The 21,970-nt window shown below is 46.5% G+C and overlaps 1 protein-coding gene across 1 annotated transcript in view; it reads left to right on the top strand.

Moving 5' to 3' along the window:
- Positions 1-10,317: 10,317 nt before the first annotated feature.
- The window catches only part of LOC131187850 (uncharacterized), an 88,156-nt gene continuing 76,503 nt past the window's right edge, over positions 10,318-21,970 (top strand). The window contains exon 1 of the mRNA XM_058162568.1: positions 10,318-10,382. The gene's annotated coding sequence lies outside the window, so the exon portion shown is untranslated. The remainder of the gene's footprint in view (positions 10,383-21,970) is intronic.

Below are 21,970 nucleotides of genomic sequence, written 5' to 3'. Positions count from 1 at the left end.
AGTTGGCCCGGGAAGGGTGGTTCCTCGAGCAGAGCTCAGCTCCGGTTTGGTCGTGGAAGAGCCAGAATGCGGGCGTGGGGTTGTGCTCTCTTGCAGTGAGGTTGCCTCCGGCACGGCAGAAGATTGGGCGAGGGAGGGAGGGGTTGGAGGCTGGACGGAGGTTCGCTCGGTCGTGCCAACAGCAGCCGTGGTGGTGACGATCGAAGCCACCGACTCTCCAGAGGACCTGGTTTCTGGCACTGCAGTGCTTGGGCCTGCAGAAAGCAGCGAAGACGTGGTGCCTCCTTCGGCTGGGGTGGATTCTGCCCGAGTAGAAGAGCTCGCGCTGTGGGATGCAATGGTGGTCTCCGGAGGGGTTGATGGCGGCGAGGTCTGAGCCCGAGAGGCTACAGTCTGCATGGAAAGCGACGTGGCCAGGGGAGACGCAGATGCTGGAGAGGGTGTTCCGGTCGCTTCTGCTGAAGTCAGCTGGGCCTTAGTGGAAGAACCCTTGCCGATGGTTGGCATGGTTTGACTTTCAAGAGACGTCCCACCGGTCTCCCCCGTGAAAGGCGGCCTCATTGGCATTGGTCCAGTCGCCTCTGGAGTCAAAATTGTAGAGGATGTTCCATTTTGACGTTTCTCTGATATTGCTATGATAGAATGGTAAGAAAAGATTTAGTTACCATGTGTTTATTATTTGTGTATGGTGCTATTAATTAATTTATTAAGTAGCTATATTTCTTTGTGAATAAGTATGTAATATTACAGGCAGCCACCTAATGTATTATTTAGTCAGACAATTTTTAAAGCATTTTTTAAAGAGGATTTTTTCCATTAGAGCATTTCAGTTTTTAAAATTGAAAATCCTGCAATCAAATGTGGAAATATATTAAGTGCTAGATGGAAAGAAGATCAAAGAATTGGTATAATGCAAAGGGAGGAAAATTTAACAAAGCAAATTAGAAATCAGACCCAGGAGCATATAAAGAGATTGTATAATTTGTTGCTTGAAATAGATTCGGAAAAGGATTTGGTAAAGGATTGTATGATAAAATGGGCACAGAATATTCAGGAACCAATAGTGTTGGTAACATGGGAGAAAATCTGGGTTAGAAATGTTAAGTTTACACAAGCACAGAATCTAAGGGAAAATTTTATAAGATGTTTTATAGATGGCACTTAGATCCCAAAAAATTATCATGTATGTACCCTGATATCCAAGCGAAATGTTGGAGATGTGACTGTGATGATGCTACATATTTTCATATTTGGTGGACTTGCAAGAAAATTAAGGCCTTTTGGATAATAGAAGAATGGATATTGAAAGTTACTAACTTGGCTGAGATGGCTAAAATCTCAGCCTTTTTGAAATACAATATGCAGGAAAGATATTTAATTGAATGGAAAAAATGGATTGATTATATACAAAACAGATATCAGATTAAGAGATATCAGATTGCCTTTGAGTAATTAGGATGTATTATTTTAGAATGTAATTGGGGAGGTTAGGAAATGAAAAGACTCAGATGAGGTTAATTGGATTAGAAGGGAAAACTTTTACTCTATGTTTGGTTTATGTATAACAATACCTTGTGATTGACCCGGGAAGTGGGGGGGTGAAGGGAGGAGGGAGGGAGTGGTTGGAGGCTGGACGGAGGTTCGCTCGGTCGTGCCAACAGCAGCCGTGGTGGTGACGATCAAGCCACCGACTCCAGAGGACCTGGTTTCTGGCACTGCAGTGCTTGGGCCTGCAGAAAGCAGCGAAGACGTGGTGCCTCCTTCGGCTGGGGTGGATTCTGCCCGAGTAGAAGAGCTCGCTGTGGGATGCAATGGTGGTCTCGGAGGGGTTGATGGCGGCGAGGTCTGAGCCGAGAGGCTACAGTCTGCATGGAAAGCGGCGTGGCCAGGAGACGCAGATGCTGGAGAGGGTGTTCCGTCGCTTCTGCTGAAGTCAGCTGGGCCTTAGTGGAAGAACCCTTGCCGATGGTTGGCGTGGTTTGACTTTCAAGAGACGTCCCACCGGTCTCCCCGTGAAGGCGGCCTCATCGGCGTGGAACCGCCACCTCCAGAGTCGAGGTGGTCAAGTGCGCAGCCGTAGGAGATGTTGCCAAGAGAGTGGAGGTGGGTGGACTCAGCCGCAGTTCCTTCGACCTTAGCTGAAGTGCTGCTGGCCTGGAAGGCAACGGTGGTCTCTCGGTAGGGGCAAGCGGAGTGGTCAGTCGAAGGGACAGAAGTTGGCCCGGAAGGGTGGTTCTCGAGCAGAGCTCAGCTCGGTTTGGTCGTGGAAGAGCCAGAATGCGGGCGTGGGGTTGTGCTCTCTTGCAGTGAGGTTGCCTCCGGCACGGCAGAAGATTGGGCGAGGAGGGAGTGGTTGGAGGCTGGACGGAGGTTCGCCGGTCGTGCCAACAGCAGCCGTGGTGGTGACGATCGAGCCACCGACTCCAGAGGACCTGGTTTCTGGCACTGCAGTGCTTGGGCCTGCAGAAAGCAGCGAAGACGTGGTGCCTCCTTGGCTGGGGTGGATTCTGCCCGAGTAGAAGAGCTCGCTGTGGGATGCAATGGTGGTCTCCGGAGGGGTTGATGGCGGCGAGGTCTGAGCCGAGGCTACAGTCTGCATGGAAAGCGACGTGGCCAGGGAGACGAGATGCTGGAGAGGGTGTTCAGTCGCTTCTGCTGAAGTCAGCTGGGCCTTAGTGGAAGAACCCTTGCCGATGGTTGGCGTGGTTTGACTTTCAAGAGACGTCCCACCGGTCTCCCCCGTGGAAGGCGGCCTCATCGGCGTGGAACCGCTCACCTCCAGAGTCGAGGTGGTCAAGTGCGCAGCCGTAGGAGATGTTGCCGAAGAGAGTGGAGGGTGGGTGGACTCAGCCGCAGTTCCTTCCGACCTTAGCTGAAGTGCTGCTGGCCTGGAAGGCAACGGTGGTCTCGGAGGGGTTGATGGCGGCGAGGTCTGAGCCGAGGCTACAGTCTGCATGGAAAGCGACGTGGCCAGGAGACGCAGATGCTGGAGAGGGTGTTCCGGTCGCTTCTGCTGAAGTCAGCTGGGCCTTAGTGGAAGAACCCTTGCCGATGGTTGGCGTGGTTTGACTTTCAAGAGACGTCCCACCGGTCTCCCCCGTGGAAGGCGGCCTCATCGGCGTGGAACCGCTCACCTCCAGAGTCGAGGTGGTCAAGTGCGCAGCCGTAGGAGATGTTGCCGAAGAGAGTGGAGGGTGGGTGGACTCAGCCGCAGTTCCTTCGACCTTAGCTGAAGTGCTGCTGGCCTGGAAGGCAACGGTGGTCTCCTCGGTAGGGGCAAGCGGAGAGTGGTCAGTCGAAGGGACAGAAGTTGGCCCGGGAAGGGTGGTTCCTCGAGCAGAGCTCAGCTCCGGTTTGGTCGTGGAAGAGCCAGAATGCGGGCGTGGGGTTGTGCTCTCTTGCAGTGAGGTTGCCTCCGACGGCACGGCAGAAGATTGGGCGAGGGAGGGAGTGGTTGGAGGCTGGACGGAGGTTCGCTCGGTCGTGCCAACAGCAGCCGTGGTGGTGACGATCGAAGCCACCGACTCTCAGAGGACCTGGTTTCTGGCACTGCAGTGCTTGGGCCTGCAGAAAGCAGCGAAGACGTGGTGCCTCCTTGGCTGGGGTGGATTCTGCCCGAGTAGAAGAGCTCGCTGTGGGATGCAATGGTGGTCTCCGGAGGGGTTGATGGCGGCGAGGTCTGAGCCGAGAGGCTACAGTCTGCATGGAAAGCGACGTGGCCAGGAGACGCAGATGCTGGAGAGGGTGTTCGTCGCTTCTGCTGAAGTCAGCTGGGCCTTAGTGGAAGAACCCTTGCCGATGGTTGGCGTGGTTTGACTTTCAAGAGACGTCCCACCGGTCTCCCCCGTGGAAGGCGGCCTCATCGGCGTGGAACCGCTCAGCCGCTCAGCCATTTAGGTGATAGGGGCAGCCGTAGGAGATGTTGCCGAAGAGAGTGGAGGGTGGGTGGACTCAGCCGCAGTTCCTTCGACCTTAGCTGAAGTGCTGCTGGCCTGGAAGGCAACGGTGGTCTCCTCGGTAGGGGCAAGCGGAGAGTGGTCAGTCGAAGGGACAGAAGTTGGCCCGGGAAGGGTGGTTCCTCGAGCAGAGCTCAGCTCCGGTTTGGTCGTGGAAGAGCCAGAATGCGGGCGTGGGGTTGTGCTCTCTTGCAGTGAGGTTGCCTCCGACGGCACGGCAGAAGATTGGGCGAGGGAGGGAGTGGTTGGAGGCTGGACGGAGGTTCGCTCGGTCGTGCCAACAGCAGCCGTGGTGGTGACGATCGAAGCCACCGACTCTCCAGAGGACCTGGTTTCTGGCACTGCAGTGCTTGGGCCTGCAGAAAGCAGCGAAGACGTGGTGCCTCCTTCGGCTGGGGTGGATTCTGCCCGAGTAGAAGAGCTCGCTGTGGGATGCAATGGTGGTCTCCGGAGGGGTTGATGGCGGCGAGGTCTGAGCCGAGAGGCTACAGTCTGCATGGAAAGCGACGTGGCCAGGGAGACGCAGATGCTGGAGAGGGTGTTCGGTCGCTTCTGCTGAAGTCAGCTGGGCCTTAGTGGAAGAACCCTTGCCGATGGTTGGCGTGGTTTGACTTTCAAGAGGCGTCCACCGGTCTCCCCGTGAAGGCGGCCTCATCGGCGTGGAACCGCTCACCTCCAGAGTCGAGGTGGTCAAGTGCGCAGCCGTAGGAGATGTTGCCAAGAGAGTGGAGGTGGGTGGACTCAGCCGCAGTTCCTTCGACCTTAGCTGAAGTGCTGCTGGCCTGGAAGGCAACGGTGGTCTCCTCGGTAGGGGCAAGCGGAGTGGTCAGTCGAAGGGACAGAAGTTGGCCCGGAAGGGTGGTTCCTCGAGCAGAGCTCAGCTCCGGTTTGGTCGTGGAAGAGCCAGAATGCGGGCGTGGGGTTGTGCTCTCTTGCAGTGAGGTTGCCTCGACGGCACGGCAGAAGATTGGGCGAGGGAGGGAGTGGTTGGAGGCTGGACGGAGGTTCGCTCGGTCGTGCCAACAGCAGCCGTGGTGGTGACGATCAAGCCACCGACTCTCCAGAGGACCTGGTTTCTGGCACTGCAGTGCTTGGGCCTGCAGAAAGCAGCGAAGACGTGGTGCCTCCTTCGGCTGGGGTGGATTCTGCCCGAGTAGAAGAGCTCGCTGTGGGATGCAATGGTGGTCTCGGAGGGGTTGATGGCGGCGAGGTCTGAGCCGAGAGGCTACAGTCTGCATGGAAAGCGGCGTGGCCAGGGAGACGCAGATGCTGGAGAGGGTGTTCAGTCGCTTCTGCTGAAGTCAGCTGGGCCTTAGTGGAAGAACCCTTGCCGATGGTTGGCGTGGTTTGACTTTCAAGAGGCGTCCACCGGTCTCCCCGTGGGCGGCCTCATCGGCGTGGAACCGCTCACCTCCAGAGTCGAGGTGGTCGGCGCGCAGCCGTGGGAGATGTTGCGAAGAGAGTGGAGGGTGGGTGGACTCAGCCGCAGTTCCTTCGACCTTAGCTGAAGTGCTGCTGGCCTGGAAGGCAACGGTGGTCTCCTCGGTAGGGGCAAGCGGAGAGTGGTCAGTCGAAGGGACAGAAGTTGGCCCGGAAGGGTGGTTCCTCGAGCAGAGCTCAGCTCCGGTTTGGTCGTGGAAGAGCCAGAATGCGGGCGTGGGGTTGTGCTCTCTTGCAGTGAGGTTGCCTCCGGCACGGCAGAAGATTGGGCGAGGGAGGGAGTGGTTGGAGGCTGGACGGAGGTTCGCTCGGTCGTGCCAACAGCAGCCGTGGTGGTGACGATCGAAGCCACCGACTCTCCAGAGGACCTGGTTTCTGGCACTGCAGTGCTTGGGCCTGCAGAAAGCAGCGAAGACGTGGTGCCTCCTTCGGCTGGGGTGGATTCTGCCCGAGTAGAAGAGCTCGCGCTGTGGGATGCAATGGTGGTCTCCGGAGGGGTTGATGGCGGCGAGGTCTGAGCCCGAGAGGCTACAGTCTGCATGGAAAGCGACGTGGCCAGGGAGACGAGATGCTGGAGAGGGTGTTCAGTCGCTTCTGCTGAAGTCAGCTGGGCCTTAGTGGAAGAACCCTTGCCGATGGTTGGCGTGGTTTGACTTTCAAGAGACGCCCCACGGTCTCTCCCGTGGAAGGCGGCCTCATCGGCGTGGAACCGCTCACCTCCAGAGTCGAGGTGGTCAAGTGCGCAGCCGTAGGAGATGTTGCCGAAGAGAGTGGAGGGTGGGTGGACTCAGCCGCAGTTCCTTCGACCTTAGCTGAAGTGCTGCTGGCCTGGAAGGCAACGGTGGTCTCCTCGGTAGGGGCAAGCGGAGAGTGGTCAGTCGAAGGGACAGAAGTTGGCCCGGGAAGGGTGGTTCCTCGAGCAGAGCTCAGCTCCGGTTTGGTCGTGGAAGAGCCAGAATGCGGGCGTGGGGTTGTGCTCTCTTGCAGTGAGGTTGCCTCCGACGGCACGGCAGAAGATTGGGCGAGGGAGGGAGTGGTTGGAGGCTGGACGGAGGTTCGCTCGGTCGTGCCAACAGCAGCCGTGGTGGTGACGATCGAAGCCACCGACTCTCCAGAGGACCTGGTTTCTGGCACTGCAGTGCTTGGGCCTGCAGAAAGCAGCGAAGACGTGGTGCCTCCTTCGGCTGGGGTGGATTCTGCCCGAGTAGAAGAGCTCGCGCTGTGGGATGCAATGGTGGTCTCCGGAGGGGTTGATGGCGGCGAGGTCTGAGCCCGAGAGGCTACAGTCTGCATGGAAAGCGACGTGGCCAGGGGAGACGCAGATGCTGGAGAGGGTGTTCCGGTCGCTTCTGCTGAAGTCAGCTGGGCCTTAGTGGAAGAACCCTTGCCGATGGTTGGCGTGGTTTGACTTTCAAGAGACGTCCCAACGGTCTCCCCCGTGGAAGGCGGCCTCATCGGCGTGGAACCGCTCACCTCCAGAGTCGAGGTGGTCAAGTGCGCAGCCGTAGGAGATGTTGCCGAAGAGAGTGGAGGGTGGGTGGACTCAGCCGCAGTTCCTTCGACCTTAGCTGAAGTGCTGCTGGCCTGGAAGGCAACGGTGGTCTCCTCGGTAGGGGCAAGCGGAGAGTGGTCAGTCGAAGGGACAGAAGTTGGCCCGGGAAGGGTGGTTCCTCGAGCAGAGCTCAGCTCCGGTTTGGTCGTGGAAGAGCCAGAATGCGGGCGTGGGGTTGTGCTCTCTTGCAGTGAGGTTGCCTCGACGGCACGGCAGAAGATTGGGCGAGGGAGGGAGTGGTTGGAGGCTGGACGGAGGTTCGCCGGTCGTGCCAACAGCAGCCGTGGTGGTGACGATCGAGCCACCGACTCTCCAGAGGACCTGGTTTCTGGCACTGCAGTGCTTGGGCCTGCAGAAAGCAGCGAAGACGTGGTGCCTCCTTCGGCTGGGGTGGATTCTGCCCGAGTAGAAGAGCTCGCGCTGTGGGATGCAATGGTGGTCTCCGGAGGGGTTGATGGCGGCGAGGTCTGAGCCCGAGAGGCTACAGTCTGCATGGAAAGCGACGTGGCCAGGGGAGACGCAGATGCTGGAGAGGGTGTTCCGGTCGCTTCTGCTGAAGTCAGCTGGGCCTTAGTGGAAGAACCCTTGCCGATGGTTGGCATGGTTTGACTTTCAAGAGACGTCCCACCGGTCTCCCCCGTGAAAGGCGGCCTCATTGGCATTGGTCCAGTCGCCTCTGGAGTCAAAATTGTAGAGGATGTTCCATTTTGACGTTTCTCTGATATTGCTATGATAGAATGGTAAGAAAAGATTTAGTTACCATGTGTTTATTATTTGTGTATGGTGCTATTAATTAATTTATTAAGTAGCTATATTTCTTTGTGAATAAGTATGTAATATTACAGGCAGCCACCTAATGTATTATTTAGTCAGACAATTTTTAAAGCATTTTTTAAAGAGGATTTTTTCCATTAGAGCATTTCAGTTTTTAAAATTGAAAATCCTGCAATCAAATGTGGAAATATATTAAGTGCTAGATGGAAAGAAGATCAAAGAATTGGTATAATGCAAAGGGAGGAAAATTTAACAAAGCAAATTAGAAATCAGACCCAGGAGCATATAAAGAGATTGTATAATTTGTTGCTTGAAATAGATTCGGAAAAGGATTTGGTAAAGGATTGTATGATAAAATGGGCACAGAATATTCAGGAACCAATAATGTTGGAAACATGGGAGAAAATCTGGGTTAGAAATGTTAAGTTTACACAAACACAGAATCTAAGGGAAAATTTTATAAGATGTTTTATAGATGGCACTTAGATCCCAAAAAATTATCATGTATGTACCCTGATATCCAAGCGAAATGTTGGAGATGTGACTGTGATGATGCTACATATTTTCATATTTGGTGGACTTGCAAGAAAATTAAGGCCTTTTGGATAATAGAAGAATGGATATTGAAAGTTACTAACTTGGCTGAGATGGCTAAAATCTCAGCCTTTTGAAATACAATATGCAGGAAAGATATTTAATTGAATGGAAAAAATGGATTGATTATATACAAAACAGATATCAGATTAAGAGATATCAGACTGCCTTTGAATAATTAGGATGCATTATTTTAGAATGTAATGGGGGAGGTTAGGAAATGAAAAGACTCAGATGAGGTTAATTGGATTAGAAGGGAAAATTTTACTCTATGACTGGTTTATGTATAACAATACCTTGTGATTGACCCGGGAAGTGGGGGGGTGAAGGGAGGAGGGGAAGGGGGTTTTGAGGGGGGGAGGGGGAAAAAAAGGGGGGGAAATATTTTTGTTTGTTAAAACTTTTTCAATTAAAAAAAAATGTGGAAATATATTCAACCACTTTTTCAACAAGCCTTTGATTCCTTATGCTTAATATTCAGTTTGCTGTTTCATATTTGAATGTTAGAATTAGACAATTGTTTACTTCTTCTGATCCAAACCTCTGCACAGTGCCGCATAATTCAGACCACAATTCCTTAATTCCCAAAATCTTCAGGGTTTAGATAAACCTGTAAGCATCTCAACAGATCCCAGCTTATACCAGACATCTGGGGAACCTTCCCACTCTTATGATGAAATTACAGCATCCATATTTATCTGTGCCAAATAAGCTTCAATTCTAGGTTTGTTTCTTCACTAGTTTCTTCTAACCTTACGTATGGCATAAGGGAAAATGGGAAGGCTGCATTCCCACCCTCTTTCTCCTATATACCCAATCAGCTGGCAGCAAGGCCAGACAGGTAAGCACTGCTTGGTTGTTTTGGAACCAAAGCTGAAATATGAAATCTCTTAATAATGCTGGACAGTGAGAGAAGGACAAGCTGGCAACTTAGACTGGCAATGTAAGACTGGCTGGGGGAACCAACAAGTGAGCAGCAATGGGCTGCTTTGGAATAGAGTCTGAAATCTAAAATCTTGTAAAGCCGTGGAGAGATTTGGATGCCAGATGGATGGATGGCTGGAGAGTACGGGTGATTGACAGCTGAGCCCTCTTCCTCCCTGGGTGGAGATGGCCTTTGAGGTGTTGGAAGAAATATCCATCTGGGTTCAGTTCCAAGTGGGGACAAAGACACTGGAAACATGGAGGCTGCTTGGAAAGATGGTTTAATGGTGGTCAGGATCACGTGGCTTGAGTTCCTGAACAGAAAAGGGAGGAGATCCTGTGCACTCCCTGGCTTTATGCTTTTTCTGAGCTTTGAACTTTCTGGGGCACAGGAAGAGTATCCTGATTGGTTGTCAGACTCCCAGGGTGTGGGGGTCTTAGCTAGCCTTGCTGGCTGATGTAATCTTCCCAGGTGCCATGTGGTGAGTTTCAGTTGCTAGATGGGTTCTATTATGATGCAGATGATGGTTGACAAAGGTGGGGGGAAATGAGTGAGCTTAGCTGAGGCTTTAATGGCCCATTGACAAAGGTGGGGGGGGAGTCGGGAATCTGCTTTGTCTTTAAAACATGTTTCTCCATTTCTCATCCAGGGAAATATATTTATTTATTTATTTATTTTGTCACAACAATATATGTAACTATCATACAGAAAGGTTATATAGTATATAAAGGTATAAGCATATATATATAGGAAAAAGAAAAGAAAAACAATAGGACAGGAACGGTAGGCACGTTTGTGCGCTTATGCACGCCCCCTATTCTATATTCTGCCTTTTAAATATTTTCTAAAATATTTCATTCTTCTAGGAGGGGGGTGGGTGCTAAATTCCTACAGAGGTATGCCAGGATGGGGAGCATGGATGGAATTTTCCTTGAAATCCACATTTCCCTTTGTTTCTCTTGCCCTTGACAAAGTGTCAGGCAGTTCTACAAGTCAGCTGAGGAGAAGGAGGAGTGATTTACAATGCTCCCTGCCAGCTTCCCACGAGCAACGTCAGTGGGGAAGCCAGCAGGAAGTCAGAAGTCACTCCAGCTCCCACTGCTTTATTTGCTGCCGGTGGTCATTCTGTTTCTCTGTTTAGGTAAGGAAATATCTCTGAAAGTATATCACAGGGTCACAGATAGTCTAACAATATATTGTCTCAGACCAATATTTTCTTTCATCCAAACTATTTTGGAAGGCATTCATAGCTACCACCTAAATATCTTAGTCTAATTTTGCTGCAGCACATGCAATGCAAAACAGTGAAAAAATGCGAAAGAGTTTTATGCAGTTTGTCTGAATGTGAGATTATTTTTATTTTTATTTATTTATTTATTTTGTCACAACAATATATGTAAGTATCATACAAAAAGATTAGAACAGGTATACAGATAATCCCCGATTTGCAAGCACAATTGGGACCAGAAATGATACAATCATTTTTGCCAGTCCTTAAATGAATCATATGGTCATTAAGTGAATCCGGCTTCCCCTATTGACTTTGTTTGTCAAAAGCCAGCTGGGAAGTTCACAAATGTTGATCGTATGAGCCAGGATGCTACAACCATTGTAAATCAATGCTGGCTGCCAAGAGCCCAAAATGTGATTAGTATGCTAATTATTTTTATAATTTATTATTATTAGTTATGAGGAGCTATTGCAAGTTACTTTTTTCAGTGCCGCATAACTTTGAACAGTCACTAAATGAATGAACATAAATCAAGGACAGCCTATAATTAGCAAAATTGCATGTAAAATTAATTGTAAGATATTATGCTTTTTAAAAATTATAATCATGTTGGTATAATAAAGGAAATGTACAGAATCAGCATATGAATGAGTAAAGGTGAAATTGTTACAAATCAGATGCTCAGACTGACTCGCACAACCTGAATGCATGATAAATTCTAAAAACTCGATATTTAATATAAAATACATCAAATATGAAATGATAAATAATGCACTAAACAGTATCAAAAGGAGCAATGTGTTATTAATCAATTTCTACTATAGTATTATAAAACATTATATTTACTTTACTCTAATATGATTATAAACTAAAATTCACAATGAATATATGAAAATGAATATAGAATTATTGATTTCCAAGGGTGCGAAGAAATTGTAAGAGAGTGCAGAAATTGTCAGCTCAGTTGCTGAATTCTCTTCAAATTTCCCCAATAAAAATGTAAACAGAAATTTATTTATTTATTTTAAAAAATCATTTTGAATTTTTTTTATTGCCGCCTACTCACACACGGCGACTCAAGGTGGCTTTCTTATATATAAGAAAGGCAGAATAGACAATAAACGTATCAGTTCTCCCTAACCTTGGTGTCCTCCCAATGTATGGACTTCAACTCCCAGAATTCTCAGCTATAAGAATATGTTTGCTGGATACCCCTGGCTCAAATTGTGAAGAGTTGTTTATTGAATGGGGTGGTGTGATGGCTCAGCAGTTGAGGCACTGGAGTTGTCGGCTGGAAAGCCGACCATCCAGGTTCGAGACCCAAGTGCTGTGCAATGAAGTGAGCTCCTGTTACGCACCCCAGCTCCTGCTAATTTAGCAATTCGAAAGCATGCAAATGTGAGTAGATTAATAGGTACCACTTGGGTGGGAAGGTTACTGCATTCTGCACTTTCGTGCTGGCTCCATGATGACAGAAGTATTTCTCAGATAATGCAGGCTCCCTCAGCTGAGAATCAGAAATGAGCACCACTCCCTTGAGTCGGTCATGACTGCACAGGAGAAATTTTAAACCTTGATTGAGTCCCATCTAACTAAGGGATTTTTCTTTCTCTCCTACCCTGCCTATGGAGATTCTCAGTTATACCTAAAAGATAATCATGACCTGGATAACTGCTTTCAAGGGGCAACCCTGTGCACAGTCACTCACGCACTCGTGACGTCTCGCCTGGATTACTGCAATGCTCTCTACATGGGGCTCCCCTTGAAGGGCATCCGGAGGCTGCAGTTAGTCCAGAATGCGGCTGCGCGGGTGATAGAGGGAGCCCCTCGTGGCTCCCGCATAACACCCATCCTGCGCAGACTGCACTGGCTACCTGTGGCCTTCCGGGTGCGCTTCAAGGTTTTGGTGACCACCTTTAAAGCGCTCCATGGCATAGGGCCGGGTTATCTACGGGACCGCCTACTGCTACCGAATACCTCTCACCGACCCGTGCGCTCTCATAGAGAGGGACTCCTCAGGGTGCCGTCAGCGAGGCAATGTCGTCTGGCGACGCCCAGGGGAAGGGCCTTCTCTGTGGGGGCTCCCACCCTCTGGAATGAACTGCCCCCAGGACTTCGTCAGCTTCCGGACCTTCGGACCTTCCGCCGCGAGCTTAAAACATACTTATTTAATTGCGCAGGACTGAGCTAGATTTTAATTTATGGGTTTTAACTTGGGTTTTATTTTTTATATTTTTAATTATTAGGCTTTTGAATAAGTTTTTTAATTGTTTTTAGATTGTATTTATTTGCTTTTAAATGCCTGTAAACCGCCCTGAGTCCTTTGGGAGATAGGGCGGTATATAAATATAAACAATAATAATAATAATAATAATCGGACTTTCTTGTTTTTCTTTGAAGACATTTCGCTTCTCATCCAAGAAGCTTCTTCAGCTCTGACTGAATGGTGGGGAAGGGAAGAACAATCCAGTCAGAGCTGAAGAAGCTTCTTGGATGAGAAGCGAAACGTCTTCAAAGAAAAACAAAAAAGTACAGTTGCCTCTTGAAAAAGCATCTTTGGGAGTCCTACCTTGTCTGTCACAAGGCAAATAATCTATTCCTGGTCAGTAAATGAAACTCTTCACTGCCATTAATTGCAAGATAATAGGAGGAAGGATATGATTTTTCTTACAAAACTGCCTCTGTTTAATCTCCCTCTGCATCCTTGTCAACTATTTTTCCACCATGTTAGATGTTTTTGTTGCTTAACTACCAGAATAGTTGGCAGATGACAAACATAAACCAGTTTCTAATTACACCTGATGATTAACTTTTGTACTCTTTCATCCAACTTGCTATACGGAAAGATATGTGAAATTCACCTCCCATGGCCAATTTAACCTCAAGACTTAATGTGTTGCTCTAAGGCTGGTAGAAGTGAGAAATATATTTAATACTGAGTGGGTACAACAGGAATTTCCTAGAAGAATTCGGAAAGTGGACAGGGCAGTCACAATTGTGCACTTAAAGCCCCACTCCTTTTGCATGCGCACATACAAAAAGGAGGCAGGCTTCAATTGTATAGTTGTAGTTGCCATCTTGTTTTTTTTTTAAACCCCCCAGCGCAGAGATGGCTAATCTTTTCTGGAATGAGTGCCCAAAGTGTGCCCTGAACCCCAAAACCAATGCGTGTGTGGCCCCTGTGCGTGCACCCCAGCCCCTTGTACCTACACACGTGGGCCCCTAGATGTGCCCCGCCCCCATGCATGCGCGCATACACCCTGCACACATCCCGCCCCCCACGCATGCGTGGCAGAGACCCGAAGACCAGCTGGCTAGCGGGAGGCACACGCGCATGCGCAGCAGAGCTGAACTGGGGTGACGGCTCGCGTGCCATAGGTTCGCCATCATGGCCCCAGCGGATACTCTGGGATGCAACCTCACCGTTTTAAACCAGCAAGCCAGATCTTCGATTCCTCTGAGCCAAGCCTCAAACTCATAGGAATGAATGTTGGCAAAACACATCAGGTCACTAAGGAACAAGACACACACAACATCTGAAAAATGCAGTAGCTCAACCGCCAACTGGGACACAATGCTAAGATCGGCCATACTGAACGTCATACGCTTTTTGCCTAAGTGATTTACCTAAGTAATTTAAGATGCCTTGTTTAAATTTAGAGCCAGATTTGTTAGGGGTTGCATATGGAGTCATCCAGACATTACGATCTGCAGAAATCCTTTTCAAGTTGCCCAGGTTTTCTGAAGTGCTGTGAAGTAGATGTATAAAAGATATTTATCTATCCCTCAAAGATATAGGAAGTATTTTCCTGGTCTTCACTCTCCCAACCTTTTTGACATTGCTGCTATTTTTTGCTTTATTGCTTGCTATTTACATTTTTATTATGCTGTAAACTGACCAAATTATCCTTCCTGAATGAAAGGTTGAGCTATAAATTAAATCTTTGTACATTCTTTTGACTCAGTCTTGGTTCCCGATGACTATACAAACAGGTTGTTTGGGCAACATTTTCAGAATGGCTTGCAAACACCCTCATCTTAGGGACAAGGAGCTGCTCTTAAAGACTACAATAAAAGAAAAAAAACAGTGAAAATAGAAACTTTTACTGGAAACTAAAATACGTAGTAAAACAGAGCTGTCGGAATAGTAAGGATGAACTGAAAGTTGGGTCTCCTGCTTGGAAGGGATGATTTAACAAGAACATACTTTGTTAGGAAAAAATCTGTGATGTATTTTACTTGTTCAAATGGTGATTTTGAAGATTGAATGCCTTTCAATGTGGAATCTCAACAGACATTTTAATATAAAATAGAATAGAATTTTTTATTGGCCAAGTGTGACTGGACACACAAGGAATTTGTCTTGGTGCATATGCTCTCAGTGTACATAAAAGAAAAGATACCTTCATCAAGGTACAACACTTAATGATAGTCATAGGGTACAAATTTGACTCTTAATGATAGTCATAGGGTACAAATAAGCAATCAGGAAACAATCAATATCAATATAAATCGTAAGGATACAAGCAACAAAGTTACAGTCATACAGTCATAAGTGGAAGGAGATGGGTGATGGGAACGATGAGAAGATTAATAGTAGTGCAGGTTTAGTCAATAGTTTGACAGTGTTGAGGGAATTATTTGTTTAGCAGAGTGATAGCATTCGGGAAGAAACTGTTCTTGTGTCTAGTTGTACTGGTGTGCAGTGCTCTATAGCTTTGTTTTGAGGGTAGGAGTTGAAACAGTTTATGTCCAGGATGTGAGGAGTCTGTAAATATTTTCACAGCCCTCTTTTTGACTCGTGCAGTATACAGGTCCTCAATGGAAGGCAGATTTGGTAGCCATTGTTTTTTCTGCAGTTCTAATTATCCTCTGATAATTAGAATATATGGAAGTGAAATTGAAGAACACAGAGCTAAGGTTGTGTTTCTACAAATTTGGGGATCTCCCTTGGTACCCAGAAATGTGTTTGCATGCCATATGTGTGTGTGTGTGTGTGTGTGTGTGTGTGTGTGTGTGTGTGTGTGTGTGTGTATACACAAGTACACTTTTTTAAAATATAAAATCCTCTGAGCTATGACTCTTATGAAGAACGGCTAAAGAAATTAGATACTGTATGTTTCGCTTAATGAAAAGAAGAGCAAGGGGACACATGACGGCAGTCTTCAAATACTTGAAGGGCTGCCACAGGGGAAAGGGCATCAATTTACTCTCCATAATATCAAAGATAGGATAAGAAACAATGGGTGGAAGCTCACCAGAGGGAGATCTAACCTGGAAATAAGGAGGAATTTCCTGACGGTGAGAACTATTAAGCTGGAACAGCTTGCGGGTGCTCCATCACTGGAGGTTTTCAAGAAAAAAATTGGACAACCATTTGTCCAAAATGGTATGAGGACTCCTACATAAGGCAATGGGATGGTCTAGAAGGCCTCCAAGATCCCTTTCAAACTTATGATTCTATGATTTTCCAGGAGAAAGAGAATGTTAAGATATTCCTTAAAAGGGAGAAGGAGAGAGAGAGAGAAAGAAGAAAATAGAGGTGGGACATACAGGGAGAAAATAATTTGTTTGCTTCAGACCGCCTAAAGATGATGATTTCATTAGATTAGGTTCTTATTATTTTATAAATAACTCAAGGCAGCAAACATACATAAAACTCCTTCTTTCTCCTATTTTCCCCACAACAACCATGTAGTAACAACCATGAAACCTATGCCTAAGGCAGGTTAGTACTCATAGTCTCTTGGCTTCTGATCTGGTGCCTCAACCATTACACCAAACTGGCTTTCAGACTGATGATGATGATGGTGGTGGTGGTGGTGGTAGTGGTGGTGGTGTATTCAAGTTCTGTGGCTGCCCATCTCATCTAAGCAACTCTGGGAGACTCAGCACCCTCTTCTTGTAGAAGATTAACAACAGGTTCTAAATTGGCAAGACGGTGGACAGAGTCTCACAATGTGGCAAAATTTAATTTCTGAATTCATTAACACAGATTTTTAAAAAGATGAGGCTCGCATTGTGATTCCCCATCTGCCATGTTGCTACTTTTGACGCATCCGCCTGTACGATGCTGCTGCTGCTGAAAAGCAGGCAGCTGAGGGGCAGATCTGGAATTACGATCACAATGGAAAAGCTTCCAAATTATAAAGTAGCTGCTACAGCAGTTGTGAACCATCCCGAAAACATTCACTGAGTAGAAGACGAACTGATAAGGTCCCTCCCACCCCAATTACTTTTCTATTTTTTTTTACTTAAGCAAATTTCCAAGAAGAGAAGATTTAGCTTTTGAATGGCAATGTGATAACCTCCCATTTATTCATTATTTCTCCTTGGCATATGAAAATCAAGCAGAAAAGGAAAAAATATGGCCCTGGGCAGCCGAGGCGGCGCAGTGGTTAGAGTTCAGTACTGCAGGCTACTTCAGCTGACTGCTAGCTGCAATTCAACTGAACAACAGTTCAAATCCCACCAGGCTCAAGGCTGACTCAGACTTCCCTCCTTCCGAGATGGGTAAAATGAGGACCCAGATTGTTGGGGGCAATATGGTAACTCTGTAAACCACTTAGAGAGGGCTGTAAAGCACTATGAAGCGGTATATAAATCTATATACTTATATTATAAGTACTATTGCTATTATATTTCAATTGACCTTAAAGAAAGATTCTGGGGCATGAGTATTTGAGTATTTGCAAGGTAGGTGTCAGGAGGGACGTGGTGGCTTAGTGGGTAAGACGCTGAGCTTGTCGATCGAAAGGTTGGCAGTTCAGCAGTTCGAATCCCTAGTGCCGTGTAACAGGATGATCTCCCGTTACTTGTCCCAGCTTCTGCCAACCTAGCAGTTCGAAAGTACGTAAAAAATGCAAGTAGAAAAATAGGGACCACCTTTGGTGGGAAGGTAACAGCATTCCGTGCGCCTTTGCTGTTGAGTCATGCCGGCCACATGACCACGGAGACGTCTTCTGACAGCGCTGGCTCTTCGGCTTTGAAACGGAGATGAGTACCGCCCCCTAGAGTCGGGAACGACTAGCACATGTGCGAGGGGAACCTTTACCTTTAAGGTAGGTGTCAAAATAGCCAAATTGGTGACCAATTGATGAAAGATCCACATCTTTACATTCCAATTGTGAATGTGTGAAAATAGGCATCACAATATTTTGTATTCCCACCCACCCACCCATGGATATCCGTATTCATAGGGAGATATGTCAATGAGATAAAAAAAGAAAAATGCATCATTGTTCTTTTTCACTCTTTGTACCTGCCTTCTCACCACTTCACCACAATAAAATAAAATCTTCCAATGTTTACAAAGGTAACATTGTTAGTAAATTAAAACTCCAGGCTGCATTATTTTGTTTCAGAAGCCTGCATTCAAATGTCTCTGCACCACCGAAGACACAAAATCAGTACATATTTCTATAAGGGCCTCTGTGTGCATAATTGGTAATGAATCTTTCCTGGGGTCTGCGCTCTAATCCAGGGGTCTCCAACCTTGGTCCCTTTAAGACTTGTGGACTTCAACTCCCAGAGTTCCTCAGTCAGCTTTGCTGGCTGAGGGACTCTGGGAGTTGAAGTCCACAAGACTTAAAGGGACCAAGGTTGGAGACCCCTGCTCTAATTTACTCATTTTTCATTGCAAAATTTAGTGACGCAAACGTTGAACACCAGTTCATCTATTTATGGTTTTAGAAGTGCAAAGGATGCGTTAAATTAATTGTTTAATTAAATGCATTAAATAATGGCCCTCCAATTCATTTATTTGGTTTGGCCAATACAAACTGGGTCATCCATTCCTGTTAAAAAAGGAACTACAAAAACATTAATGGGCTCCAAAAATGGTAGTGCGACACTCCAGTGATATGCAAGATGATCCACTGGAACACAGGATGAAAATACTGGAACATCTATTTAATTATATTTATTTTAAAAAATAAATTAAGCTGCACTAATACTTAGTATACAGAACATACAAAATAGAATACATGTATAGTTGGAGATACATTTCACAAAGTATGTATAAGATGGATATTTCATGCGTATGTTAGTACAGTAGTACATTTATACAATTTATGAATAAATAAATTCAATGTTTTGAAGTACAAGCTCTTTTTTTGTTTTGCACTGATAAATGTGTGCAGTGATAAAAATTAAAAAGAAAAAACACTTCACTATTTAACTCTCAGGTTCAGATTTCAGGCTGATAAACTGCTCCTGCTCTTGAATAACTGCTATTTTACTGCAGTGACCAAATCAGAACTAATCTATGTAATCTAATCTATCGTGAGAGTTCTATGGTGTGAACAGGATCCAGACATTCCCTCTAAGGAGAATTTAAAAATCTGTTTTCTTTCTTTTTTTTTTAATGTACAAGCAATATAAGAAGAGTACATTAAACAATTCAGATTTTAGTGGCGGGAATGCCACTTGCTTTTTAAGTCTCCAGTATCAGCCAATGCTTCCTTTCCTCTCCACAATCATAGTAGAAATATTTAATTATATCCTTCTCAAATGAAAGGAGAGGGCTGGTTTGGTATAGTGGTTAAAGGAGCTGGGTTAGAAACCAGCATATGTTGAATTTTCATTCTGTCTTAGGCATAGAAGGTATCTCTGGGTCCCTGATTCTCCTTCAATTTAGGAAGCTGATGGCAAAGGTGAACCACTCCCACCTCTGTAGACGTAACCATGTAGTTGCCAGGATTCAAGGCTGGCTCAAAGGCACCACAGACAGAGGGGGGGGAAAAAAAGAAGAGCATCAACTACATAGAAAATTGATGTCCAAGGGTCTTCAGGATACGTTACTTCTATTGCTCAAGAACAAAACCTTTGGAAGAAAAAAGAAGAAGAAGGCCTACCTGACATCCATATATGGAAACAAAGCATCAGGAGGAAAAAGATGTTCCTGAGACAATATTGAACCGAGTGAAGTTTCCAGTCCATGGTTCTTGCCTCAAGGCCAGCTTTTTGGCTTGTCCCCCTGGGAATCCTTCTGCTTCTGAATCTGGGTGCCAACTGTGGCGTGTGGGGCTAACTCCGGAGAAGGCAAATCTATTAGCTTAACAAGCGGACACACCCTGGGCAGAAGCATCAATCAATGGCTCAGCCAAGCCCTTAACTGAAAGGATTTCATAATATCGCGCAGAACTCTCATGAAGGGTCAGCCTCTGCAAATATTTTTGCAAGTAAGAGGAAAAGAAAAGAAGAATTAAGGTATGAGAAATGTCACGCTATTGAAACTGGGACTCTCGGCCATTGGCATTGTTCACCAGTGAAGAAGCAACAGGAGCCATTCAGCTGCAGCTGCTCATTGTACTAAATCATCTCAGAATTTCTTTCTTAAAAAGATTATAAAATGCAGACCTGATTACTAGAGCATATTTTCCATTATATTTTTAATATTATCTGTTAAACTCCTTTGTCTGAAGCTATTGGGAGATGTCTCCCAGTATTTCCAACCACCATCAGAGGAAATATTAGAGTTGAGAGTTTGCATATCTAATGAAAAATGCAAGCGCAGGGTAATTAATCAATACAAAATTAATTTCCTTATTCAGTTTATAAGAAGACAAGAGCCAGGAATGTGGAATTTCCCTTCTCTGAAATTACTCACGGAGAATATCTATAAAATAGTCTGGTGGCTCAACAGACTAATGCAGTCTGTTATTAACACAGCTGCTTGCAATTACTGCAAGTTCAAGTCCCACCAGGCCCAAGGTTGACTCAGCTTTCCATCCTTTATAAGGTAGGTAAAATGAGGACCCAGATTGTTGGGGGCAATAAAAGTTGACTTTGTATATAATATACAAATGGATGAAGACTATTGCTTAACACAATGTAAGCCGCCCTGAGTCTTCGGAGAAGGGCGGGATATAAATTCAAATTTAAAAAAAAAAATATTAAATTCATTCTGGCAAATATCAGGACAGAAAACGAATCTTGGATTGCCTTACCTTTGTTTTCTGTAAAATCATTCTTAGGACATGGGGTGCTGAATTAATGAATGTCCAGGTGAAACATTTTTTTATTCTTTGTTTATACTGTAGCATAGAATTATTTCATTAAGGCAAAACGACTGCCAAAATAAATAAGTCTTACAGACAGATATTGCCTGATGGGTGAGAGGGTATATGTCAGGGGTGTTAAACTCAAGGACCTGGTCCAGGGGGTACTTAGATCTGGCCCGCGGGGCCACCCTGGAACCAGCAAAGGACCAGCCCATGGTGCTTCTTCCAGTGAAAATGGAGCTCGGGAGGGCCTCATGTGGTCCTCCCGAGCTTCGTTTTCACTGGCAGAGGGTTGCAGGAGGCCGTGGCAGTCGAAAACTGAGCTTGGGAGCCCGCAGGTGCCAACACGAGTGATGTCGAGCTGGCCACGCCCACCATGGCCACGCCCACCCCGGCCTCTGGAGGTCAAACACAACCCTGATGCGGCCCACAATAAAATTGAGTTTGATGCCCCTGGTATATGTGGTGTATTTAATATGCCAGTATATTAGTGCAGTGCATCCCAGAAGCATCTGTTCAAAAGGTGTTGGCCTTGTGAGGTAGCCCAACCAAGAAGCAACTCCAGATGAACTACCGTATTTTTCAGAGTATAGGACGCACCTATTTCCTGCCTAAAAGAGGGTGAAAATCTGGGTGCGTCTTATACACCAAATGTAGCCCCGCCTGAAAAAAAAGCCTCTGAAAGGGCGGTTTTACAGGCTGAAAAAAAAGCCTCTTAAAGGGAGGTTTCGGAGGTTGAAAAAAAAGCCTCTTAAAGGGAGGTTTCAGAGGTTGAAAAAAAAGCCTCTTAAAGGGAGGTTTCAGAGGCTGAAAAAAAAAGCAAGGCGCAGAGCTCACAACCAACAAACCTGTTGCTAAAGTTCACCCTGGGAGCAGCTGATTGGGGGTATTCCTGGAGGCCATCCACCCGCCAATCAGCTTTTTTCTTATTTTCCTCCCCAAAGGCGCGTCTTATACTCTGGTGCGTCTTATAGTCCAAAAAATACACTAATTCTACTTTAATACAAGCTTACATTAACAGAATAGTGCAAGTCTGAAAGCCCAGGTAGTCTTCGACTTAGGACCATAACTGAGCCCAAAATTTCTGTTGCTAGGTGAGACATTTGTTAAGCGAATTTTGCTCCGACCTTTCTTAACATGTTTGTTAAGTGAATCATGGCAGTTGTTAAGTTAGTAACATGGTTGTTAAGTGATTCTGGCTTCCCCATTGACTTTGCTTGTTAGAAGGCTGCAAAAGGGGATCACATGACCCCGGGACACTGCAACTGTCATAAATATGAGACAGTTGTCAAGCATCTGACGGGACAGTGGCACAGTATTGCAGGCTTGCCAAGGGTTCAATTTCACTGGCTCAAGCCTTCCATCCTTCTGAGGTCAGTAAAATGAGGCCCCAGATTCTTGGGGGCAATAGGCTGACTCTGTAAACCACTTAGAGAGGGCTATAAATCACTGTGAAGTGGTATATAAGTCTAAGTGCTATTGCTATTGCTATCT

Source organism: Ahaetulla prasina, chromosome 1 (assembly GCF_028640845.1).
Source record: "Ahaetulla prasina isolate Xishuangbanna chromosome 1, ASM2864084v1, whole genome shotgun sequence".
In the NCBI taxonomy this organism is placed as follows: domain Eukaryota; kingdom Metazoa; phylum Chordata; class Lepidosauria; order Squamata; family Colubridae; genus Ahaetulla; species Ahaetulla prasina.
The sequence above is the reverse complement of the archived record's forward strand: the minus strand, read 5'-3'. Positions and strand labels throughout refer to the sequence as shown.